The sequence below is a fragment of the Ailuropoda melanoleuca genome, chromosome 13, assembly GCF_002007445.2.
Source record: "Ailuropoda melanoleuca isolate Jingjing chromosome 13, ASM200744v2, whole genome shotgun sequence".
Taxonomy (NCBI): Eukaryota; Metazoa; Chordata; class Mammalia; order Carnivora; family Ursidae; genus Ailuropoda; species Ailuropoda melanoleuca.
In genome coordinates this window covers 16,940,728-16,962,704 of record NC_048230.1, presented here as the reverse complement: position 1 = coordinate 16,962,704, position 21,977 = coordinate 16,940,728, and the positions used below count along the sequence as shown (strand labels likewise).

General features: G+C 38.2%; 1 protein-coding gene across 4 annotated transcripts in view; it reads left to right on the top strand.

Annotated features, from left to right (window-relative positions):
- The window catches only part of STXBP4 (syntaxin binding protein 4), a 165,937-nt gene that overhangs the window by 105,066 nt on the left and 38,894 nt on the right, over positions 1 to 21,977 (top strand). The window lies entirely within an intron of this gene.

Sequence of the window (21,977 nt, the reverse complement as noted above, 5' to 3'; positions counted from 1 at the left end):
AAAGATCTTGAAACTGAAGATACAGAGTCAAGAACTGAATCTTTAAGAAAGAGTATTTTTCAAAAACGTGTGACTTTATGAACTTATTCTACCGACATTACCAATTAGACTAAAAAATGATTAGGTCTTGGGACCATACATACTATTTGTGTTTCTCATTTCTTTTATAATAACCACCAAATGCTAATGAAAGTTAAAGTTCAAGTAGGATAGAGAGAGAGCATTGAGAGTGAGAAAACCTGCGTCCAGGACAAGATTTTTTAAACCCTAGGTAAATTCCTCAACGTCACTTTTCCTCTTATGAAATGGAAAGAAAGAGCATTACAGCTCATTATATCACAGGATAAAATGAAGTATCATTTGTGAAATTGCCTTTAGTTTTTACATAAAAAAATAGTTGTTTGTACCCTAAATGCTATCTTCATCAAAAAGATTCATTTTTACTTGTAGAAAGGCAGAATGGTATTAAAAAGACCATATGCTACAGGGTTCAAATTCCAGCCCTACCACCTAATAGATTTATGCTTTTGCGGTTCTGTTATCTCCCTGGGTCTCATTTTCTTCGTCTGTGAAATTGGAGATATCACCAACTCATAGGGTTGTTTAGAAGATTAAAACTAATGTATCTGAAGAGGCTAGCTGATTAAAGATAATGTTTATAAAGTGGCTCCCATCTGGTAGGTGCTTAATATATATCATCATTATCTTCATCATTATAACCTTCATCATTCATTGTCAGTGTGTAAAAAGAGTATTTTGTTTTGTCCCTGCAACCTAGCCTGATATAAACTATTCTCTCCCTACCCCGCCTTTTTTTTCTTTTTTCCTTTTTTTTAATTTTTCTTTTTTTTTTTTTTTTTGAGAGCTGGAAACCTTAGAAGGTGGTGAAAGATTTCTACTCATGTCGATTTTATAATCTACCATTATTAAATTACTCCACTGAGAACATGTAAGAAACCAAGTGCTAAAATGCCTAAAAACAATTGCCAAGTACCATTTAATTCTTTAAAGGAGCAGTAAAGAAGCCCAGCTTCAGCTCAAATTTATTTCATGGCTATGAAGTTTGAAACAATAAAGTTTATGTCTAGCTAGCAACCTCAAGGGCTCTCCAAATGTCATAGTCTTTTTGTAGAGAGGGGAGCCTTGCTGAACTTGTATAGAAGGTAGCAGTACTAAAACTGTCTGGGAATGGGTACAGCTAACCCCCAGTTCACTGCAGACCTTTAAGCTAGACTTGCACAGGCCTTTCACCCATTCAAGGAAGGAGTAAGCCTTATAGATCGCTGGTAGGAGAATGCTCCAGATAATAAGTGCAAAGGCCCTGAGGCAGGAGAGTGCCTAGTATGCTTGAGAAAACAGGTCAGTATTGATAGAGAGGTCCAGTTCATGTTATCATTCAATCCTCAGACTGTTTACTTTTATAACAATCTATTTCTTTTTTGGAATTTTATTTAAGTAATCTCTACACCCAATGTGGGGCTGGAACTCACAGCCGTGAGTTCAAGAGTCACATGTTCTTCCTACTGAGCCAGCCAGGTGCCCCAACAATCTGTTTAATGTTGGCCTCCTCTCTACCTCCAGATCTCTATTTTACTCCCATATTTTATTCTTTTCATAGGACTTCACACTATTTTTTGGTTGTTTACTTGTTTACTGTCTGTCTCCTCTATTAAAATAAGAGCTCCTTGAGAACAGGGATCTTGAATATCTTGTTCATTACAATTTAGGTAACATTTAGAACAGTACCTGGCACATAGTAGGTGTTCATGAGATATTTCTATGTTATAATTGTGATTAATATTTGTTTAATAAAGATATTTAATATATATGAATGTTTAATACATATGTTTTGATGTCATGTACTTATGAGTGAGTTTAAAATAATGAAGCACCATTTTTATTCACCAGACGGCCACATACCTGTAGTGTTAATGAATACATAAGGGAACCCCAACACACTCATACACTGTTGACATATTTTACTCAATTCAGCTCTTGTAGAGAACAGTCTGACTGTGTCTCTGAGAGTCTAAAATGTACATTTTCTGTGACCCTTCAGTTTCATTTCTAGGAATTTATTAAATAGGAATAAATGCCCATCCATATGCGTGAATCTAATATATAGCAGTATCCACTTAAATGTAGAAGTAGACATCAGCCAATTCTTCCCACAAATATTTATTGAGTCCCTACGCATGAGACACTAAGATCAGACTCTGCCAATGTTGAGGATGCCGCTGTAGTAGAAAGTAAGCAGCTAAAGCTCGGACATGAGGTAGGAGAGCCTTGGGGAAAAACAGAATTAACTCTTTTCTCTTGTACGTATGGACCATAGGTGGATGCCACACCCCATCAGCTGGGGATTTGTGACCAAAATATTTCCATGAATGACCACAACTTTTTTCAGATCTGGTAGAAGGGGAGTAAGACTACAGGCAGTTTCCTGTCAGAAATCCATGAATGTGAGTGAAGGTGATGCTCCAGAAAGAGCATTAGAGCTGAAAAAAAAAAAAGAAAAGGAAGGAAACCAAAGTACATCTGTAAAAGTGGACTTTGGAAGGCCAGGCAGAAAAGGAGTATGAATGATGCTTTCATTAAGGTGGACCATTAACTGGTGTGTGCCAAGCTGTTGTAATAGGGAAGCACTTCAACTACTGTGACACCTGCTGGGATTGTAGTTCTACCGAAAAAATCTAAAGAGGATGAAATTGTTTAATATGTGCATGTCTGGACATATACCACAGATTCCAGATTCCAGTTTTGTTTCTTTTTAAATTGGGTTAAATGGATTTGTTCTCATGTTTAGAGTCCATGGATGGGATTGTGACTTGTGGAGTAATAAATCCTAAAAGAGGAACTCCAGTCAGAACCTTACTTACAGTCTCAGCAAGAAGGAAAGGGCAGAAGTGTACATATAAATCAAGGAGAACTTCCCAGAGTTCTCTGCTAAGCTTAGATGTTCAAACAAATGTATAAAAGCTGGACAAAGAAACAACCTAGAACTAACAAGAACTCTTAAGAATAGTGGTAGGAATGTTAAAGCCAGGATTAACCTCAGCTTTTAAAAAGTTTTAAGGATGGGAAGACCTCTATATGAAGCAATAATAAAGAGAAAGAAGATTCAGTATGTTAAATTAACATAGAGGGGAAAAGTCTAAGTAATGTGGTAGACCCTTTTTGAGTCAGGGTCCCTATGATCCCCCCTTCCCTGTGTTCATACTTTGGTGTGATCCTGTCCCATGGAGGATGTGCAGGACCTGTGATTTACTTCTAACCAATAGAATACAGCAAAGACAGGATGTACACAGTAACATTGCACAAGATTTTTTAGTGCCCATTTTGCTGGAGTCTCCCACTCCTTTTTGGCTTCAAAGAAGTGAGCTGCCATGTTGGGAGACCCACATGGCAAGAAGCTGAAGGCAGCTTCATGTGAATAGCCAGGAAAATGGAAGCCTTTAGTTCTATAACCACAAGGAATTGAATTCTGTTGACAATAACCAAACCTTCCCCAGTCAAGCCTCAGATGAGACTGCAGCCTTGTGAGACCTTAAGTGGAAGACCTGGCTGTGCTTTGCCCAGACTCCTGACCCACAGAAACTGTGAGGTAATAAAATACATGTGTGTTATTCTAAGCTGCCAAATGTGTGATCGTTTGGCACAGCAATAGAAAATCAATATCATAAAATACTGCCATTTTCTTCTATCTTCTCAGTTGAGAAGACAACCTTTAGAGTGGCATGACTAGAATTTTCCTTGGAATAAGACATTCCACTCTATAGAATAAGAGATACAAATTACATTTAGAGCTTTGAATCAATCTTCACACTCCCCATGAGATGACTCTCTTCTGTCTCCTTCACCTCTTTGACCCTTTTCTGTCCAATCAAAGGAAATTTGGAGGAGAAAATAGAAAGGATACTTTTTTGCCATCTTAATTAAGGCACTAGCCTCTAGAAACAGCTGCTGTTATGTTAGAAATGCTGTCATGAGTCTTCCTCAGAGAAGCAGCTCTCCCTCCTCACCATGTGATGCTGTCTCTGTTGGCTTAGCATTCTTACTACCTATTACAATGCTTGACACATGGTTGATTCTCCATGACTGTCTGATGAATGAATTCCTTGTTAAGTTACCTTACCCATAAACCCAGTAAGAAAGAAAGTCATCATTCCCTACTGTGGTGCTCTTCCCTTTTTAGACTTTTGGGAATGAAAAGGCAAGCATGACATTTATTTATGTACACAGAAACAAACGAATAAACTTAGAAAATACAGAGATGAGTGAATTGCTTTTTGTATAAACCCAGAGAATACAGAGATGAGTGAATTGTTTTTTGTAAATAAAAGGAACCTTAAAAACCTAATATGAATACTGATTATTTCATAATTGTCTTTTTTTTCTTCTCAATCTACCAAGTTGTGTTCAGTTTTATAGGAGACATATTCAGTGTTGGTAGATGCCAAAAGCTTAATTGTCTGACTCCAAATGATACTGACATAATAGACTCATTTGCTATGCTTCCATTCTCTATCTTCACATCACATAAAAGTACAAACCTTTTATAACCTGACAATAATTGAAATGCCTTTATCTTTTATTCATTTTATTTTCAGCTTCCTTCTTTGTAGACCCCTCGTGGAAACATAATTTTAGCATTTTTCATTCCTGTTTGGTACACTGAATGCCTGGTCCATTGTACCCATTACAAGCAATCTGTGAATTTTTTATAAATACTTTTGCTAATTCATTCCTAATTGTGCTGTTGGACATTACTGATGACAAAATGCCCAAAAGATTTGGTTTCATTTACATAACATATAAATAGAAAATGAGCAAAACTATATGCTCCATTGCTTACTGTCCATTTCAGAAACATGGTAATTTTTTAATCTAAACTAAGGAAATGAAAGTATTTCAACTCATAACGTCATTACTTATGATTGAGGAAATTACTTATCTGTTGAATTAAAACTTTCATTTATAAAAAGTGGCTCAGGGTACCCAGCTGGCTCAGTCAGTAGGGTATATGCATCTTGACATCAGGGTTGTAAGGTCAAAACCCATGTTGGGTGTAGGGATTACTTTTAAAAAATCCAGAAAGTGGCTCAGTGGCCATGTGTATTGCCTAAGAATGTGTTTGGATTTTTTGGTTTTTTTGTTTTTAACAAGTGCTATATTACTTCTCCCTTATAGCCTATTCTCTAGTGGTCTTTAATGCATAAATCAGACCCAGTCACTCCCCAAGTCAAAACTCCCCAGACATTTCCCATTACACTTAGAATAAGATCCAAACTCCTTACCATGGACCACAGGATTGGAGATGTTGCTCCGGGGATGATTCTTATAGTTCTGATAGTCGAAGCCCTAATAGTGTAGAGAAACGGTGTAACAGGGGAAGAAGGAAAAGTCTTTTAGGGACAGCTCAGAAGAGGGAGAAGGGCCAGATGGGAAACAGTCAGTATGATAGAAGTAGAAACAAAGAGTAGACTACTGGGAGGTTTGAAAAAAAAAAAAAAAAGCCCAGGGAAAGAGAATTTCAAGGAGGGAGTGGTAAGCAGTGCTCAATGCTGATGATAATATGTGGGCAATGGACCAGCTGTGATTGTAAGCATTTGTGACCTTTACACGAGAAGCTCCAGTAGATTGGTGAGGGCAGAAATACATCTTACACCAACACTGTCTTGAATGTCAGTTTAATCTTTCTTCTGTGATTCATGAGGCATTTCAATATCTCTTAGGACCTCCTGGTCATATGATAAATATCAGTTATGTAACTCTAGTTTAAAAGGCGTAGGGGTAGGGGGAAAAAGGTACGGGAAATTGAACTGAACCTATACCTATCCTACAGCATGTGTTGGAAGTTACTTAATCTGAACGCATGCCTGCCTGGGCCCAGGTTCCTGTGATTTTTCTAAGGAGGGATGCCATGTGCTCTGATAGCTGTCAGCAACGTGTCATTTCAATGTGTGCCTCGTTTTTCTAAATCGAGAAGTGCTAAGATAAGAGGGAGAATGTTAGTTAGGCCAACAATATTTTTATGTTATTGTCTGCTGACATAAAAAAATGTGTTAAACTTTATTTTCGTTATTTTGCAAAGATCTGAAAAGAATGAATAAGCGGGAAAAATTGCTCATAATCCACTACCAAGAGGCAATCATTATTTACATTTTGGCCTTCTTACATATTGGTCCTTTTTTTTCTTCCCCAGCTTTTTAAAACTTCTAACACTTTCATGTTATTTTTATACAACGGGGAAAGGAGTACGGTGGTTAACAGCATGGACTCGAGAACCGGGTCTCCTGGGTTCACATCCCACGTCTGCCTCTTATGAGCAATATGACCTTGATGAGTCTTATAACCTCCCTCTGCCTCAGTCTCCTCACCTGCAAAATGTAGGAACCACTAATTCTTTTATAAGCTCATTTGTTCTGATGTCTTGGGTACAAAAGACAGTTGATCCCATATCCTTTTCACCTTTCCAATCTTATTTGTTCCGTTTTCCTCTCCACTGGCAGTCATTTAGAAAAACTTCTCATCCCTTCTGTCATTTTGCTTATCTTTCCCCTGATGTTCTGTGCTTTTGTCATATTGTCTTGATATGCAAATGTTGTTTACAAATAAAATATGGGTTAGGAGCCACCTCAACTCCTGGAGACTGAGCTAAAAAGAGAAATGGAGGAACCCCGTTGAGGATTAAACTTGTCTAATGGCCTTAAAGTTGTATTGCCCTGTACCCTCACATTCGAGTCAAATATGGCCTGGATCTGTTCTGAAATAAAAGAGAGTAATAAACTAATTAAAGCATTTGATTGTCTGTATCAGAGTTATTATCCTCAAAAGCCATTAACCATACAATGATAATCAAAAGACTGGATGGGCCGTTAACAGTAATATGTCCCTTAGGGCAGCACATCACAACTGTGGGTGCTGTGTGCAGACTTTGTGACAGAAATGTCTCTAAGACTAGGCTAACTGTGAACTATTTAAGTAATAAAGAACCCGAGGGAAAACAGTTGTTTCTTCTTCTTCTTCTTCTTTTTTGCTTCCAGAAGGGTTAATTGGTCAAATTACCCTTTATCCTGTTTGCTTCAGAAAAATAATTGGTCAAATGCCATCAAGGCAGAACATGGCCATAAAACATGTAACACCTCTCTCATGGCTTCATGATTGGAAACAAAACTAGGCCCTGAGTTCTCTCTATCAAACTCAGTGCGTCCCTTGGGTATGACAATCATGGATCTTTTCCAGAGCCAACCTTGATTTTGAGTGTTTTGGCACCCTTTTAATTACTGTCCTGATTTGGGGCTCTGAAAAACAAAACGAAAAAAAGACTTGAAGTATCTGTAGTATCCTTTCTTTGTGAGTAAGGTTTTTGTCAACTTTAGCCTTTCTTGAAAACATCTTTGCACTGTCCTAGTCCCATAATGTGGGTTGTAATCCAAAGGTGGGTCTGTCCTTATTGATAAACTGCTAACAAAGTTCTGTCAAGTGCATTGCTGAGCTTTGGGTTAGAGAGCTTTTATGAGCAGCAACATGCTATTTTTTTGCTTGAGAAGATGGTGAATTGACATTAACTTAAGGAAACAGACTGCTGCAGGTTTTTCTAAGTATCTCGCAGTAAATCAACCTTCAAAGACTTCCTTAGGAAACACGTTGGCTCTTTTTAAAAATATAAATACATTGAACAAAGTTCTTAAATCATGGTGCTCTTTTTTCTAATCTGAAGAAAAGAAAAAGATATCAGTGCCTAGAGAGTTGAGCAGCAGAAAGCGTGGATTCATTGAATCCCACCAAGCTGTGGACTGTGTGGTTCTTGGTGTGCTCTCATTTGTTAGTGGGGGACTAGGAGGAAGGTCACATTCGTGTGGTCACTTGCATCCTCTCAGTTCAGACCTTGAGGTTTTCTTCTAAAAATTGACCAATTTTGTACTTCTTCCCGAACAGAAGAGCAAACTTTGTTCAGTTTCTGAATTTTTTTTTTTACTACGCCCTCTTTTTTTGTTGTTGTTGCCCTTTGAAGTGGAAACCATTGTTTGTTTTCTCTTTAATGAAATGCAATGACACAATTATTTTTCAATAAGCTGTTTACTGGAGTCTTGGAGGCTCTGGCTCCATCACAGTCTATAATAGTAATTCCTCAGCAGGGTTCTGCCAGTAACCAACCTGAAGTTCAGAACTGTAAAGCAATTACAAAGGGGAGCCAATCCAAACAGTGACATTTTGTTAGGAGACAGAGATGTCATCTCCCAGTACCTAGGATCATTCCTTAAATTTACAGTTCAGGAGTGAGATCTGACTAAAGTTGACTGATCAGAAATGATTCATGCACTAGGTTTAACTGCGGTGGGAAATAACAGAGGAAGACCTCAGTTCTTTTTCTGAATTGTTAGTGTGGGCGTGGTATATCTTAGTATTAATAGTCCAATTGAAGAGTAAAGACAAGTCCCAGGAAATAATGTCTTGTTTGATTGTTTATATTTAGACTAAAACATCTGAGCTGTGTTCTCATGTCTCAAGGACTAAAAAGTTTAAGGAGAAATACACATTTGTAAACATATTTTTTTAAATGCTCAATGGAGACAGTGCCGTTTCCCAGAGACCTCATCAATGCATTCAAAACATTGCTGTGGAGTATATTTGCATTTGAGAAGATAGCTTAGATACTTTACTGTCAAAATATTTTGTGGTGCTTGTGTTATTTCCAAAGGCCATTAGCTCCTAAATTACAGCACACAGATAGGTGTTTACCATGACACTGCACTCAGAAAGCCACGGAAGCAAGCAAATCTCTTGGAATGTACAGGGCAGCGAGTGTCTCTCTTTTCTGTTGAGTTCTTGGCTTGCCCTGTGACATGCCAAGTTTCCCCATCTTAACTCTACTGCCTAATGATGCTACAGAAACTTAACTGGTATTTAAAACAGTTTTGAGATTTCCAGATAAAGATTTCACAGAAGCACAAATTTAATTATCTGGCTTTCTGTCTAGTGGTTGCTCCTCGTACATGTTGACTATAACCTCCTTGAATATGAAGGTAACATGTTAAGGCTGTGTAGAGGTCAAAAGGGATAATTATGGCTATAACTTATTATCATGTAACTTAACCAAATGTAATTACAAAGCAGTTGTTAACTTTTGTTTAAACATGATTTTCTTATTTGAGCGGAAGGCAAAAAAAAAAAAAAATTGGGCCTTTGTGTCCTTCTTTTATAGCAGTGCTCAGTTAGGTGACCTAGATTTCCAAATCTCTATGGTATTTCCTGTACAAAACCAGTGTATTCCCTTTCTGCACACCTACCACTAATAATAAAATATGAGTCAGCTACATAGAGGCACTATCTGTGTAAAGTTTTTAATCAAAACCTTTTGTTAATGAAAAACAAGTACATAGTGCTATTATAATGCAGATGAGCTAATAAACAAAGTATAATTAAGTATCTTTCCAGAGGGAAATTTCTCAGGAGGTAAATATTTAAAGATTCACTCTTCAGTTTTGTTTTGTTTTTTTTTTAAGAATGTGCTTTTTTGTCTACTTAAAGAAATTTCTTATTTTTATGTCTGATGTCGTCTTGGAATTCTTGGTAGGCAGAAACTTTGACTCTTTAATTTGATACTGAAGTAAACAAGTATTTTTTGAGCTATTCTCTTCCAAGAATTTTTTCTGTTATTACAATCTACTGTTATAATCTCACTTTTTTTTAACGAGTATGTACACACTCTGGAAAGCGAAACACTCTTCAGCCCTGTCATGTCAAGTGGTACAGCAGATTTCAGCCATACTATGACTTTTCCTCTTATCTTGGCCCTTTCTATAAAAAAGACTGAGTTGTGAAATTTTCCCTTTGTGATCCATTCAGATTTTGATGATAACCAAAGTTCTTAGACAACCGTTTAGCTATAACATGACTGTCAGGAAACTGGACAAACTCCAGGTTCCTTCACCAAACATGCATTACATGGTGAAGTCTTCCCAACACTCTGGCCTTAACTAAATAGCATGGCACTCAGTCAAGAAGTGTGTATATTAAAGAAACACGGATCTATTCAAATTGGCTGCACTAGTAGAAAATAAAATGGTAGTTTCAGCTGTATAGATATAACATCAAACATCTGTGTTATGAGTAAAATGCTGACTCTTCTAGCTGTTTCCAAAGGTACAGATGTCTACATTATATGAGCAAAACAACTGAATGATGGATTGAATGGTTTTTGCTTGTGTTTGAATTGTTACCAGAGTCTCCGAGAACTGTAAAGCATTCTTCTTTAGGGTCTGTTCCCTCCCTGAGTCATTTCACTGCTTCTATTCCTCCCCTCCCTCTCTTCCTTTGTTCAACAAATATTGAGTACCTACTATGTGTCAGACACTGTGTGTTGAGCAAGGGAAGAAAACAGACATGGCCTCCCTAGAGCATACATTTGATAGGGAGTAATTGCATATCTTTTAAAACTTTAATTATATACTTACAAATTGTGGTACATGTACTGAAGAAAAAGAATAAGGTGCTATTTATTTTCCAGCAAACATTTCCGAAGGCCTACTCTATGTCAGGCATTTTACCAGGTTCATGGTAAACAGGGATCAATGAAACAACATGATCCCTGCCCGTGTTGAGCTTATGCATTGTTGAAGAAAACAAACAATAAACAGGAAGACCAATAAATGTCATTTCAGACTGAGAAAGCGGTGGCTTTAGTTTACATGTTGCTCTGATAGAAATGGAGGGAGGGCAGGGATGATCTGTTTGCATGATAAGCTTCCAAGTGGTGACTTACAAGATGACTCGGAGCCAACCATCTAGTGAGCTAAGTAGAGAGCATCCCAGGCCGAGGCAAAGAGCTGCCTACTCCAAGAAATGAAAGGCCAGAATAGATTGACTTAGCGAGTTGGGGAAGATTTCAGGGAGAAATCGAAAATCTGCTTTTGAGAAATACTACTTAATTTTGGAAAAATTATGTCTGATTTGCCTATGAGACATCCAAGTGGAGACGTTATTGGGGAGTTGCTTATACTAATCTGGAAGAAAGGGCTGGGCTCACCAAATTTGAGAGTCAGCAGCACATGTAGGGTTTTTAAAGTTACGGAAATTGTGAGATCACTGAGGATAAGAATAGAAGTTGAGAAAGGAAGGGAATTCAAGTCTGAATCCTAAGAACAAAATTTAGAGGTCTATAGTGAAAGAAGAAGCTAGACAAAAAAGCAGCGGTCAGAAAGATAGATGGAAACTAAGGCAAGTATGGTATTGTGGAAACCAAGAAAAAGTGAGTGGTTTTACATTTTTCTTTAATATTTATTTATTTATTTTAGAGAGAGAGAGTGTGTGTGCATGTTGTGGGGGAGGGGCAGAGGAAGAGGGAGAGAAAATCCTCAAGCAGACTCCCTGCTGAGCGTGGAGCACGATGCAGGGCTTGATCCCAGGACCTGAGCTGAAATCGAGTCAGCCACTTAACTGACTGAGCCACCCAGGCACCCCAAGAAAAACTGAGTGGTTTTAAAGTATATGCTTTTGAGTAGTTAAGTAATTGTCCTGGTAGATAGTAAAACTTTAAAAAACTATTCTCAGTAAATTATAAAATATTCCACAGTCATTAATATTGTGTGTATGTACATATATGTATGTTTTTAGAACCACTTTCTCCAAAAAGGTAGAAACTGTCTTAACCAGGTTAACCAGCCTATCCTTTCTCTCCATAAAGCATACTGATTGATGCCCATGTGTGATGTCTCTCCTGTCTGATAGGCTTCTTCCCACCACTATCCTGAACTTAAGCTGCTACTAGTTGAAGTGTTTATCAGAGTTGGTTGTGTTTGTTTGCAAATGCATTTATGCCAGGTATACTTGCTACTATAAATTAATTGCATAATTTGTAATTTAATGAAATAATGTGAAAAGAAAGTTGTTTTTACAAAAAGTAAGTTGATTGCTTTAGAGAGATTTGATAAAGATGAGCTTATAATGCTATTGAATTAGATGTGAGGGAGTCATCTGTAAAACAATGGAGGGAAATTATAAAAGTCTAGAACTCTTGGATTTTTCATAACTGTTTTTAGTTCTCAGTCCACTTTAAAGAAACTGAAAGTGGAAGTGATAGTTGATGCATTTTGAGTGTGGTTTCTGGAAAAAAAAAAAAAAAGAATAATACAGAACCCTAATCAGAGGACTAATCAACAAAGAAAAAACTTTTACCTAATAAAGATTGACAAATGAATATATACTTATATGTTTTGATTTAAAATAAAATATACAAATATAAGCATATAAAATAAAAATATATTTGCATATATGTGATACCTTAACTGATGGTTAATCTTCTACTGTAGCCAACTGTCTTTGTGTCTAGTTCTGTCATATGTCAAATGATACAAAGATAAACTTAAACTCAGCCTATGTTCATTACAAAAATGTATTAATAAATTATTGATTAGATGGAATCTTATAATACAAGTTTATTCCTTTTCTTTCCCAGTTTTAATATTCAGGTACCTCAAACGAGGAAAATTAATCATGTATATTTTGAATTTCCTAAGCATATTGTGCTTCTGCCCCTACCCTTTGTATTTCTTTGTTATACTGAAAACTTTTAAGAATGTATTTGATTAGTCACTAAATCAAACCAATATTATAATCTCACTTTTATTCTTAACACACAACCACAGTTAAGGTTACCAAAGCATGCCTCTTAAGTAGAAAATATTATACATTAAAAGGATCCCCCCCACCCCTTTATTTTCTGTAATTCTCTTTTCAATTAACTTCAGACCTTCCTCAAGCTACTTAGAGGACATGAGAAAGAATAATTTTTAATACCACTACATTTTAAATATCAGTTCTTACTGTTCTACAAATTTACCTGCAAGCATTTAACTTTTTATCAGTAATCATATTTTCAAATTAAAACTCTATACTTAATTGTTAGATGGTCAGTGATCAATGTGGGATGGCAAGTGATTAAAGTAGGTGGGTCATACAGGAATCCATCAAAATCATAGAGGAGAACACAGGCTGTAACCTCTTTGACATTGGCCAGAGCAACTTCTTTCATGACACATCTCCAAAGGCAAGAGAAACAAAAGAAAAAATGAACTTGTGGGACTTCATCAAGATAAAAGTCTTCTGCACAGCCAAGGAAACAGTCAAAAAAACTAAGAGGCAGCCCACAGAATGAGAGAAGATATTTGCAAATGACACTACAGATAAAAGACTGGTATCCAAGATCTATAAAGAACTTCTCAAACTCAATACATGAGAAACAAATAATCAAATCAAAAAATGGGCAGAAGATATGAACAGACACTTTTCCAATGAAGACATACAAATGGCTAACAGACACATGAAAAAATGTTCAAAATCATTAGCCATCAGGGAAATTCAAATCAAAACCACATTGAGATACCACCTTATGCCAGTTAGAGTGGCAAAAATGGACAAGGCAAGAAACAACAAATGTTGGACAGGATGTGAAGAAAGGGGAACCCTCTTACACTGTTGGTAGGAATGCAAGTTAGTACAGCCACTTTGGAAAAAAGTGTGGAGGTTCCTCAAAAAGTTAAAAATAGAGCCACCCTATGACCCAGCAATTGCACTACTGGGTATTTACCCCAAAGATACGGATGTAGTGAAGAGAAGGGCCATATGCACCCCAATGTTCATAGCAGCATTGTCCACAATAGCTAAATCGTGGAAAGAGCCGAGATGCCCTTCAACCGATGACTGGATTAAGAAGATGTGGTCCATATATACAATGGAATGTTACTCAGCCATCAGAAAGAATGGTTACCCAACATTTGCAGCAACATGGACGGCACTGGAGGAGATTATGCTAAGTGAAATAAGTCAAGCAGAGAAAGACAGTTAACATATGGTTTCACTCATTTATGGAACATAAGAAATAACAGGGAGATCAGTAGGAGAAGGAAGGGAAGATGAAGCGGAGGTTAACAGAAGGGGGAATGAACCACGAGAGACTATGGACTCTGGGAAACCAAACTGAGGGCTTCAGAGGGGAGGGGGGTGGGAGATTGGGATAGGCCGGTGATGGGTATTAAGGAGGGCACGTATTGCATGGAGCCCTGAGTGTTATACGCAAACAAGGAATCATGGAACACTACATCAAAAACTAAGGATGTACTGTATGGTGACTAACATAGCATAAATAAATAAGTAGATGGGTTATAAAATAGAGTAAAATAGAAGACAGTGACCCAGTGGGGGAAAAGCAATGAAGTTTATGATTCCCAGGGTTTATAAATTAGATTCCTAAAGTCGATTTGACTTATTGGTTTACACGTACACACACGTGTCTGATAATCAAATACAATCTTCATGGTTTCTGCCTATAAATAGTTGCCTACTATTACTTGCACATTGCTCAGGAGCAGCCTCAATGCCAGTGCTTTGAGACATGATTATTATATAGAGCATCAGAGGTGAAGTCTTTGGGCCATCAGATAGAAACAACAGACAGACAGATCTTGGTTCAATTCTGACCAAGAACCTTGGACAATTAGACCTATACAAAAATGTGAAGTTCTGTATTTTCCGCATCACTGCAGAGCCTGGAGAAATCCCAAAAGACTTGTAGATCTATTGGATGAAAATGAGTCTTTTCTTCTAAAACCCCTTCTGTATGGCTGCTGCAGAGCATTGAGCATTCTGTGCAGTAAGCAAAGGGCAAGTGGGTACATGGGGGCTGAAGCACAACTGACTGGATGCTCTGGTACAGGACCTCATTTCCTAGAGCAAGGAGCACCATTTTATAATTTTCACAGAAGGACCAGTACCCTTGCAAGCTCCATGTCCTCAGAGTTGCATCGGCTCAGAGGAGGCGCCATATTCCAGCCCTTGCACAGGGAGGGAGTGCCATTTCAACACAGAACGGAAACGTTTTATCCATGCCACAGGCTAGCGGTGGCCCTGTTTTCACACATGTTGGTCTTCCTTCCATTTCCTTCCTTCCAACATTAAGAGTCTCCACAAGCAAATGAAAGGAAATGAATTAAATGTTCAATTCACAAGATAATACTTTTGGGACCAAGTGCGTCCGAGGAAGAAGACTCGGTACCCTCAAGGAGCTAGCAGTCTATGGGAGGAGGGATATAAAATATCTGCAAATTATCATAATGCAATGTTGAAGATTCTAAGTATTTGATGAATGATACAAAGTGTTAATAGCCCAGAAGACAGGAGGGAAATTATTTTAAAATCAGTAAAACCTTTATAGAGAATGAAACATTCAAGATTTGGCTCAGAGCAATTCTGAATGGCAGCGATGGAACCAAAAGGAAGTTGAGGTGAATGGGAGACAAAGGAAAACTGCCTTAATTTAAAAACACTGGAAGAATTATGAGATGCGAGATTGAAACAGATATCTCATTATTTATGCCATTATAAGCAACCACGGTTGAGAAAATATCTCAACATGAATAATTAACTATATGCCCATTTGCACTGATAGCTTAGGGTCAGTCCCCCAAAGTCTCAGGCATACTCATTCTGGTACCTTAATATCTTAACCTTAAACCACTCTCCTGTTACCTTTTTGTTTTTGTCACCTGTGGCCACTTCAGTGTTTGCCTGACGAGGTCTATCACATCAGAAACTATAAAATCAGATATGTGTTTTCTCAGCCTCCTTCACCTGGAAGTAGCCCCACAACCCAGTTCTGGCCAATGAGATATCGACAAGAGTCTGCTTAGGAATTTCTGGGTAAGCTTTCAATTAACGGATAAGGACAGCCAGAGTTGGGCCACCTCTTTTTCCTTTCTTTCTGCCTTTGATGTGGATGTAATGCCCATAGTTTGGAGGCCCTCTTGCAACCACAAGGTGAAAGGTGTAAAGATGAACTGCCTATACGCTAAGGATGCTGGAGTAGAAAGAAAACACATGGGACCTTGATGTTATTGTTGAGAAACCTCCCAGCTCCTTAAAAGTAAACCCTTGTATGTTTGCCCAGTTAATTGGATAGTCTGTCCCTTTCACCTGAAAGCATTCCTTACGAAAATGCCAATTTTTTTTCTAAATCTCTGCAGGCAATATTGCTTTCTTTTTTTCTTTGTTTCTTTTTTTTTTTTAAAGATCTGAGGATAAGGCTTAGTTCTTGGGGGTGTGAGAACTTAACAAACCATTCCAATTTCACTAATCCTTCATTTTATTCAAATTTGTGTGACTTTATATTCCTTGTATTTGTTATCCTTCCTTTTTATTATCAGTTAAAGTAGACACACAATTTTGAAGTGAAAGGTTTGCTCCAACTCCAGTCCCAAAATTTGGGTTGTCCAGAGGACCCCAAATTCCAGCAAAGTAGTTGGATAACCTCCTGCCAAAGTACTTTTGTTATCAGGATCCCCAAATATAACAGCTTTTCTTTTTGTTCAGTAGTTTATTAAGCTAATTCAACGAAGGGGGAAAAATGCTTTGGGGTCTTAGTACAGCTGAATATAACAGTATAAAGTTAAGGGGAGAGTTGGCAGAATTGTCACCTAAATTACTTGGAATGGTTGTCTGCATCAGTGAAACCAAGTCAATATATAAAAATAAAAATTGGCTATAATTGCATGTGTTTTCATCCTGAATTACCAGAAATTATAATCATCACTGATCAAATGAAAGAGAACTCTCATATTTCTTAGCTTCTTATGATATGGATGATCTTTTTTTTTTAATTTTTTATTTATTTATGTGAGAGACAGCCAGCGAGAGAGGGAACACAGTAGGGGAGTGGGAGAGGAAGAAGCAGGCTCCCAGTGGAGGAGCCCGATGTGGGACTCGATCCCGGAACGCCGGGATCACGCCCTGAGCCGAAGGTAGATGCTTAATGACTGCACTACCCAGGCGCCTCATGGATGATCTTTACTAAGGGCTGCCAGACAGAGAGGTAGGATAAAAGAGAGTTAGAGTAAAAAATGAAATACTGTGACCCAATGTTACCATGGCAGACCGACCACCTGATTACAATAGCAAGTGACAATGAACTTAAAAAAAGAGGTGGGGGGGAGAAATAAAAGAATAATGTAAAAAGAAATATGACTTGAAACCCTAGTAGATAATGCACTCCTAATTGTACTCCATGCTTCCTAATTTGTATTCACTAAAAGACCTTTTACTTGATAATGATTGGTTACCGCTCATGTCCAGTCTGTGCTGGGTCGGGATGACCCAAAGATATGACAGGATGCCAGGCCAGGTCACCATGGACACATATGATCAAGAATGTTCAGGAAAATAGGGAAGTGAGGCCCCCGTGATACCATGAGAAGAGATGGAAGTAACAGCTTTCTATGGAGAATCTGAGGAGTAAGATGGAGGTCCAAATGGTAGGACAGGCTGTGAGGCCAGGAGGTATGGAAATTCAAGATGAGGAGCAGAGGTCCAACCTGGATCAGGAAGCTAAGTCTGCAAATAAGGTGTATGTGTTTGGGCCTGACCTTCATTTTACCTGGTGTCTGTGTACGTGCTATTTTGGAAGGTATAACTATTTAAGGCATTTATAGAGTAGACTCTGATTTTTATTAATAGTTTTATGTATAAGCATTTTAAAAAATAAGATAGGAAAAGTAATAGGATGAAATTGTTCTAGAAACGCTATTTGCCCTCCAGCCTCATAACCGATTTACTCAAAGTGCTAGATTTAGCCCTCAAAACTACTTTATTTTTATAGCACTGATTGGCAGATTTTATATTTCTGAGTTGAAACTGTTGTAAAGTGTATGAATTTACCTTTGCGTCGTCAAGCTGAAGTAATTCTGTCAAGTAAGCTGATTTACCAGTGTGCAAATTTGGATCCATTTTTATAGTTGTGTTAGTTAGCTCAAGCTACCATAACAAAATACTGTAGATGGGGTGATTTAAATAACAGAACTTTAGGGGCGCCTGGGTGGCTTAGTGGTTAAGCGTCTGCCTTTGGCTCAGGGTATAACCCTGGTGTTCTGAGATCGAGCCCCACATCAGGCTTCTCCGCTGGGAGCCTGCTTCTTCCTCTCCCACTCCCCCTGCTTGTGTTCCCTCTCTCGCTAGCTGTCTCTCACTCTGCCAAATAAATAAATAAAATCTTTAATAAATAAATAAATTAATAAATAAATAAATAATAACAGAACTTTATTTCTCACAGTTCTGGAGGCAGGGAAGTCCAAAAACAAAGGCATTTGCAGAATAGATGGTGTGCTTCATTCTGAGACCTCCTGGTGTGGGCAACTGCCATCTCTCAGTGTGCCCACGTGACCTCCCTTTTGTGCACACATGGGGAAGGAGAAGGGGTGGGGTGCTCTCTCTTATAAGAACAATAATCCTGTTGGATCAGAGCCCTCACCCTTATGACCTCATTTAACTTTTTTTTTTTTTTAGAGATTTTATTTATTTATTTGAGAGAGAGAAGAGCATAAGAGGGTTGAGGAGCAGACTCCCCACTGAGCTGGGAGCCTGACATGGGGCTCCATCCCAGGACCCCTGGGATCATGACCTGAGCTGAGGGTAGACGCTTAACCAACCAAGCCACCCAGATGCCCCTGACCTCGTTTAACTTTAATCACTCTTTAAGTGCCCCTGTCTGCCAGTACAGGGACACTGGGGGCTCCGGCTTCAACATACGAATTTTGTGGGACACAAACATTTAGTTCATAACAATAGCAAACTGTTAAGCAGGCAGTAATAAATAATTGAGAGCTAATACACTATTTGCACTTGCAAAAGAGGTCTGAGTACATTTTATACTCTGCACGGAAATTGTTCTCTCAGCATTGCTGTGGAGTGGCATAGAGGATGATCACTAGATTACAAGTTACGTTACTGTCTTTCTCTGTAATTGACGCTGTGACAAAGCCCTTCAACCTATTTTGGTGTCAGTCTCCAATTTCTAACACCAGACAATCGAATAGAGAATTCCTAAGATCTCTCTCTATTCAAAAATTCTGTTAGTTTTGCTTCCAGTATGGTCAGGTAGGCTCCTGGCAGACTAACCATCCTGCCAAACCCAATTATAAACCCTGGACGTAAACAAAAAACAACCACCTGAAGCCTCTGGAGAGTGAATAAAATCAGGTAGACTCCAGGGATTAGTCAAAACTTGGGGGAAAAAAAACCAACATGGGTTAAGTTTCTTGTTTGTTCCACTTTTAGGATGAGGATAGGACCTAAGACTGGACACCCCTAGGTGCCTCACTCTTCAGGGCTGGCTCGGCATTTGTGTGAGCCTGAGAGTTAGTGCCTCCTTAAATTTTGTACCCCGGGCACCTCGCTTGCCTCACCCTACTTACTCCAAGCCTTAGCAGGCCCTGTAGCTCAGTGAAATTCTGATAACCTATAGTCTTTATGGACTGTAGAACTAGAAGATGAAGGTTGGGGCAACCACTACTGCTGGAAAGTGAAGGGGGAAGCTCAGAGAGGAGGCAGCCAAATATACAGAGCTCCAGATTCTGTGAATAACCTTGGCCCAAGTCTCCGACTGAACCCAGACTATGTAAGTGCAGGGAAGATTGCAACAGCCCAGCTGAGGGGGGAAAAACTGAACTGAGATTTGAGCTGCTGCCCAAGAGATAGATCTTATAGCTTGAGTCCAACCAACAGTCTTCAGAGTAATATAGCAGAATTTATAGTTTCCACAATATAACTTTCATAGTTTATTAAATATAAACCCAAATCACCCAGTGTTAAAACAAACAGGAAAAGGTCTTTTTTTTTTTTCAAGAGAAAAAACAGAGAACAGAGGTCAGTTCCAAGAAGACCTGGATGTTGGCACAGGGACTTTAGAGTGTCTGTTATAACTATGTGCAAGAAAATATACTACTCACAATCAATGCAAAAATTGGCTTTCTAAGCAAAGAAATAGAAATCATTTTTTAGAACTAAATGGAAATTCAAAAAATAGAAGTTATAATATTTTTAAAAATTGGAGCAGTGTTAGCCTCTGGGGAGATGGTGGTAAGAATCCACTAGAAAGGGATCTTTCTGGGATGATGGTAATATTCTATATCTTGAAAAGGTTTGGGGTTACATAGCTGTAGGCATTTGTCAAAATTCAGTAAATGTGCACTTTGATTTGTGCATTCCACTGTAGGTAAGTTTTCCATCAAAGGAAAAAATTCTGGATAAACTTCCCAACTGAAAAATCCCTAAATCAGAGACCTGCCTACAAGCTGGACAAAGAAACTCTGGTACATGACTATGGTCTTTGAAATTCATTCAAAAGTGATTATTGAGTGACTGTATTCCATAGTGATGAGCTTCCCAGGTAGAAAGAACAGTATCTGGAAAAGCATAGAGGGAGAGACAGACATAGTATGTTCTAAGAAATAGCTCAGTGGCTAGACAATGAGTGGAATTAATAGGACGTGAAGATGAACACAAAAACTGGAGCCATATTTTAAAGTGTCTTCTTTTTTTAATTTTCAATTTTTTAAAGATTTATTTATTTATTTGAGGGAGGGGCAGAGGGAGAGGGATAGAAAGAATCTCAAGCAGACTCCCTGCTGAGCACAGAACCTGATGTAGGGCTCAATCTCACGACCCTGAGATCATGACCTAAGCCGAAATCAAGAGCCGGACACTTAACCGACTGAGACACACAGGCACCCCAATGCTTTGGGTTTTTTTTAATGGGGTTGTTCATACTACTGCTTTGAGAGCTTTCCCTCTGCTCTTTTAAATTAAGATGTGTAACTCATGTACAATAAAATGTAAGTGTACAAGTCATTGAGTTTTGACCATGTTTATGGTTACAGAACACCACCATGACTCCAGGACTTTGTCATGTGCCCCCGTGTAATCAGTCTCCTCCATTACTTCTGGTCCCAGGCAGCCCCTGATCTGCTTTCTGCCACTATAGTTTCACTTTTTCTAAAATTTCATATTAGAGTGTAATTATGTAACATATTCTACTTACAGTATGGTGTTTTTAGGATTCATCCATGGCGTTGTGTATCAGTATTGCTGGGTGGTGTCCCTTTGGATTAATATTCCACAACTTATTTACCTAGTCACTAATTGATGGACATCTGAATTGGAGCTATTACAGAAGCTCATGTGAACATTCAAGTATGTGTCCTTTTATAGATCTGTGTTTTGGAAGGGTCCTGAAGCTATACTATAGGTTGTTAAAAAAAAAAAAAATTGGGGGCGCCTGGGTGGCTCAGTCATTAAGCGTCTGCCTTCGGGTCAGGGCGTAATCCCGCTGTTCTGGGATCGAGCCCTGCATCAGGCTCCTCTGCTGGGAGCCTGCTTCTTCCTCTCCCACTCCCCCTGCTTGTGTTCCCTCTCTCTCTGACTGTCTCTCTCTCTGTCAAGTAAATAAATAAAATCTTAAAAAAAAAATTTAAGTGATCATTATACTGTGAGAACTAATATTCTTTGTAGAGGAGAAAAGGCAAAGTTCAAATCACTTTTATTTGAGTTTGTAACTCTTTAATTCATTTTGAGTTTATCTGACTGCATGAAAGTTATTATTTGAAAAATTCCCTTGCTCTACAAAGGTGTTTTTATTGCTTTTCTTTAAATCTTTTTAAAACATACATTTAATAAAAAGTTAAATGTTTAGGACAAATATCCAAAAGTTTTGGTTTTATGATTTGTTCGAATTTTACCTGAGATCCTTTACAGATTTCCAGATAAACAAACTTTTTTTTTTTTTTAAAGACAGTGTTAACAGCAAAATGCTACGTGATTAGGAATTGGTGATACTTAGCGGTATCACTGTCCTCAATATGAGAAACATCAATGTTCTTGATTTTTTTTTAATGATCTTGATTTAGTTTCATCTAGTCTCTGTCAGTGTTTGTAAAATTGCCTATCTGATGGTCCTCCACTACCCTGTTGTCAAAATCTACAAATAACAGTTGTGCAAATATTTATGAGAAAGTTCCCCTAGTGAGTACAAAGATCTTAGAACAACAGTAGAATTTCAAATATGTGCAGGATTCACTGAACCATCAGCCTTCATGGGAGGCAAATTTCTGTAGTCAACAAATATTTCTTGAGTGCCCAGTGTATATGTGTGT